The sequence below is a fragment of the Tachyglossus aculeatus genome, chromosome 1 (genome assembly GCF_015852505.1).
Source record: "Tachyglossus aculeatus isolate mTacAcu1 chromosome 1, mTacAcu1.pri, whole genome shotgun sequence".
Taxonomy (NCBI): Eukaryota; Metazoa; Chordata; class Mammalia; order Monotremata; family Tachyglossidae; genus Tachyglossus; species Tachyglossus aculeatus.
Window position 1 is genome coordinate 23,716,441 of NC_052066.1, and position 5,487 is coordinate 23,721,927.

The window sequence follows — 5,487 nt, forward strand, 5'->3', positions numbered from 1 at the left end:
CAATTTCAATTTCATAATTTCACTCTGGTAGAGAGTGATTACTCTAACTGGTAAAAGATCACTTTTTTTTATGACCAAAAAAAAGATGTCTGGAAGAAAGGCCAAGGACCTGGATACTCCCCAAACTGGAAAATCAGCTCCTGAAAACTTGAGTAAAGTTATATGAATTTTCAATTTAGAATCCTAAATATGTTGGTGCAACATCCATCACTTTTAGGATGAAACAAAGAGAAGGCATCTTTTTCATGAGAACTGACAAGCAGACCCCTCTCAGTGTCACACCTGGAGAGTTTCCAGTAGTCTACCAGTCTCAACTAAGGGAGGGAGAGTCAAGCAGAGGCAAACCCATTCCATTCCTAGCTTGGTCAGTGGCTAGTGAGTGGAAGGCAATCTGCTACAAGTCAAAACTCACCCGTGCTGGGCAGCAGCAGCATGGGAGAGAGTCAAGGGCAGAGAATCTAGTTTACTGCACAGAAGAAGGCATTGGTAAATCAATTCCGTATTTTTACCAAGAAAACTCTATGTATCCTCTACCAGAATGATTGCAGATGAAGGTGGGGCATTCATGGAGCGCTGTGTCCACAGTGTCACTATGGGTCAGAGACAACTCGACAGCGTGAGACAAGACAATGAGCAATAACATTGTTTTCCCTGGCCCTTGTTCTTGACTAGAAGTCTCTATCTCCTTCTTGAAAATCCTGAGAGAAGCATGTTGCTAAACTGACACCTTCCAGGAGTGTTCCAATTCATTTCCCTGCAACCTCAGCCAAATCAACCCTTCAGCCATCTCTAGCACTTATGAATGTATTTACGTCTTTCATAGCAGTCGTGCGTATATGTCCATTCAATTTATTTTGACAATATTGGAGATATTTTCATGTTGGTCTCTCCTGGTAGAGTGTAAGCTCCTTGTTGATAGGGACTTCTTCTAGTCTCCATCTACACACATTCCCTTGAGAACTCATTCACTCTCATGGTTTCAATTCATTCATTCATTCATTCATTCAATCGTATTGAGCGCTTACTGTGTGCAGAGCACTGTACTAAGGGCTTGGGAAGTACAATTACCATCTCTAAGTGGATGAATCCCAAATCTACATCTCCAGTCAAAAAAAAAAAAAAAAAGAACTCCATATCTTCCCACACAAAACTTGTCCTCCCTCTGACTTTCCCACCATTGTCTGATCTGGTCTTTCCTCTCCATCCAAACTTCTACTAAGGTTAATCCAAGCCCTTATCATATCCTGCCTTGACTACTGCATCAGGCTCCTTGCTGACCTCCCTGCCTCCTGTTTCTCCCCACTTCAGTCCATACTTCACTCTGCTGCCTGGATCATTTTTCTACGGAAGCATTCAGTCCTTATTTCCCCACTCCTCAAGAACCTCCAGTGGTTGCCCCACCTTCACGTCAAACAGAAACTCCTTACCACTGTGTTTAAAGCACTTCATCCCCTCACTTCATTCCTCTAACAGCAACCTCCTCATTATACCTGGATCTAGTCTGTCTTGCCACTGACCCCTCACCCTCATCCAAGTCTCACTTCAGGCTTGGAACTCCTCACCTTCGACCCCTCACCCACATCCGGCATCTGGCTTGGAACTCCCTCCCTCCTTCTTCATGTCCAACAGAACATCTCTCTCAACTTCCAAGTCTTATTAAAATCATACCTTTTCTAAGAGGTCTCATCTGACTAAACCCTCATTTCCCCTACTCCCTCTTCCTTCTGCATCAACCTTGAACTTGGATTTGGACACTTTATTCACCCAGCCTCAACCCCACAGCACTCATGCACATATGTACATATCCATACATAAGTATATCTAATCCCGGTTCTGCCGCTTGTCAGCTGTGTGACCTTGGGCAAGACACTTAACTTCTCTGAGCCTCAGTTACCTCATCTGTAAAATGGGGATGAAGACTGTGAGCCCTATGTGGGACAACCTGATTACCTTGTATCTACCCCAGTGCTCAGAACAGTGCTTGGCACACAGTAAGAGCTTAACAAATACCAAAACTATTATTATTATTATTCGTAATGTATTTTAATGCCTGTGTCCTCCACTAGACTATAAGCTCTTTGTGGGCAGAGAACGTATCTACCAACTCAGTTGAGCCCACTGTTGGGTAAGGACTGTCTCTATATGTTGCCAACTTGTACTTCCCAAGCACTTAGTACAGTGCTCTGCACACAGTAAGCACTCAATAAATATGATTGATTGATTATATCTGCCATGTCTACTAACTTTGAGAAGCAGCATGGTCTAGTGGATGAACCATGGGCCTACGTGTCAGAAAGTCATGGGTTCTAATCCCAGCTCCGACACATCTGCTGTGGACCTTGGGCAAGTCACTGCAATTCTCCAGGCCTCAGTTACCTCATTTGTAAAATGTGGATTGAGACTGTGAGCCCCATGTGGGAGAGGGACCGTGTCCAACCCGATTTGATTGTATCTCCAGTGTTTAGTATGTAGTAAGCACTTAACAAATACCACAATTATTATTATTATACTGTATTCTCCCAAGTGCTTATTATATTGCTCTGTACACACTAAGCATTCAATAAGTATGATTAGTTCATTGATCGATTCGTTATTCTGAACTGTACACTCCTCCACACAAAGTGGGGACTCAAAAAATTCTACTACTAGTAATTTTCATTACTACTACTAGTACTACTGCTATTACTATTACTACTACTAATTATTACCACTGCTACTACTACTGCTATTACCATTACTACTACTAATTATCACTACTAATAATGATAATGATGGCATTTGTTAAGCACTTACTATATGCAAAGCACTGTTCTAAGCACTTGGGGGGATACAAGGTGATCAAGGTGTCCCACGTTGGGCTCACAGTCTTAATCCCCATTTTACAGATGAGGTAACTGAGGCTCAGAGAAGTTAAGTGACTTGCCCAAGGTCACACAGCAGACATGTGGCAGAGCTGCTGCTATTACTATTGCTACTACTGATACTCCATTGGGTTATTGTCAAAATGTTTCCTATATTGTACATTTCCACTCAACCCCTGACTCCAGAAATATTTCAACAAATCATTTAAAACCTATTTGTATCCATCTTGTTCTCCAGCTCTCCAGGGAGATTCCACAATCTTTCTTCACCATTCAGTGCTGTCAGAAAATTCTTTCTTTTATCTGCCTTAAATCTCTCTAGAAAGAGATTCCACAATCCTTCTCAGTCATTCAATGCTATCAGAAAATTCTTTCTTTTATCTGCCTTAAATCTCTCTAGATTTATTCTATGCCCATTTCCAGATTCAAAGGGATTGATTTTTGGGGGATGGTCACAGTACACAAAACTTAAATTAACTAGATCATTGCTGAAAACTGAGTTTAATTTTGACTGTTCAGCCCTGGTCTAAGAATAAACACATCGTTTCAGAGGTATAATAGATACCTCTGGAATTGCCCTATTAGATTTATTAAAATCTACCCCTATAATTATTGAACTATATTTTGTCAAATTGTGCTTTGGTATCCAGATCAATACTTTGAAGTTGTCTAAATTCCCTATCATAGGAATTTCCAAAATGCAAGTCACACTTTGCACAATTTGAAAATCATTTGTCCAAAATGTAAGAATTTCTTTATTTTTGTTCATTCATGTATATTCTTGGTTCCCACAGTGTCATCTGTTAGAGTTTGTTCAGTGGTCAATTGGTAGTAGCCTTAGACTATGAGTCCCATGTGGGTCTGGGACTATGTCCAACCTGGTGATCTTGTACAATAATGGTGGTATTTGTTAAGTGAGTTGCTATGTGCCAAGCACTGTTCTAGGCACTGGGGTGCACACAAGGTAATCAGGTTATCTCACGTGGGGCTCACAGTCTTAATCCCCGTTTGACAGATGAGATAACTGAGGCACAGAGAAGTTAAGTGACTTGCCCAAGGACATACAGCAGAAAGTGGCGAAGCCCCAATTAGAAACAACGACCTCTGACTCCCAAGCCCGTGCTCTATCCATTAAGCCACACTTAGTACAGTGCTTGGCACATAGTAAGAGCTTAAAAATATACCACTATTATTATCAGCCACTTCAAACTGGGAGGGCGAAATTTACGGATATTCTCCATCTCTTCTCCATTTTCCCTTCTTCCCAACAGATTCATCTTCGTTGGACAAAGTGTTGAGAGAAAATTGCTGTGTTGATCATGCTGGACATGACCTAGACGGTAAGCTCATTGTGGGCAGAGAATGTCTCTGCCAACTCCCGTTATGATATGATATCATCATCATCATCAATCGTATTTATTGAGCACTTACTATGTGCAGAGCACTGTACTAAGCGCTTGGGAAGTACAAATTGGCAACGTATAGAGACAGTCCCTACCCAACAGTGGGCTCACAGTCTAAAAGGGGGAGAATCTGCTTGACTCTCCCTGCCGTAGTTGACACTGATAGAGTGCTGGAAACTCTCCAGGTGCGATCCTCAGAGGAGAAAAACCTTAGACAAGAGATAAAATAAAAATTAAGATCGTGATCACTAAATGAGATAGGGACAGTGACCAACCTGATTATCTCATATCTACCCCGGTATTTAGTACAGTGACTGGCACATAGTAAGTGCTTAACAAATGCCATTAAAAAAAGTATTTATTAAGCACTCATTGGGTACAAAGGACTATAATAGATATTTGGGAATGGATACCAGAAAAATTAGACATTTTCCCTGGCCATAGAGCTTAAACTCTAATAGGGTAGAAAGGCACAAAAACATGGCGAGTAGTAATTGCCCCAGGGCTGAAAACAGAGTTTGACAGATACCAATTTTTAAAAGGGACTCACACGCAAAAGTGCTGAGGATGAAAGTAAATATGCAAATAGCTGTCTGGTTTGCTGTGGTCAACTTCTGGAGTGTATCGTTTTACTTTAATGCAGAGCCTAGGACAGTGTTCATGCAATAAACATGACTGAATGAATGAACAGTGACTTGTGTTCCATTTGGCATTGCTGGTGATCATTCTTAAATTTCCTCATGCCTAGGGAAGCAATGAGATACTCAAATCTTTAAAGCATTTTTTATTAAAGACTACATAACAGTATAATTTAAATAATGATACTATGGTAATATTGATAGTGACAAATTTCACATGTGACATTATTTTGAAATCGCTAATAATAATAATTGTGGTATTTGTTAAGCACTTATCATGCCAGGATATTCAGGTCCCATGTAGTGTTCACAATCTAAATAGGAGGGCGAACAGGTATTGAATTCTCATTTTACTGATGAGAGGTCTGAGGCACAGAGAAATTAAATGGCTTGCCCAATTTCACAAAGCAGGTACATGGTGGAGTGGGGATTAGAACCCAGATCCTCTGACTATCAGATATTTGATCTTTCCACTAGGCCACCTGCTTCTCTAGTCATCAGTCACAAGGCAAGTGTTCATCATCATCATCAATAAATACGATTGATTGATTGATTGATTGATCAATCGTATTTATTGAGCGCTTA

General features: G+C 40.8%; 1 non-coding gene across 1 annotated transcript; it reads left to right on the forward strand.

Annotated features, from left to right (window-relative positions):
* Positions 1-264: 264 nt before the first annotated feature.
* Positions 265-402, forward strand: LOC119937435. The gene has a single exon (XR_005454108.1). It is a non-coding gene; the product is annotated as a small nucleolar RNA SNORA7 (small nucleolar RNA).
* Positions 403-5,487: the final 5,085 nt, after the last annotated feature.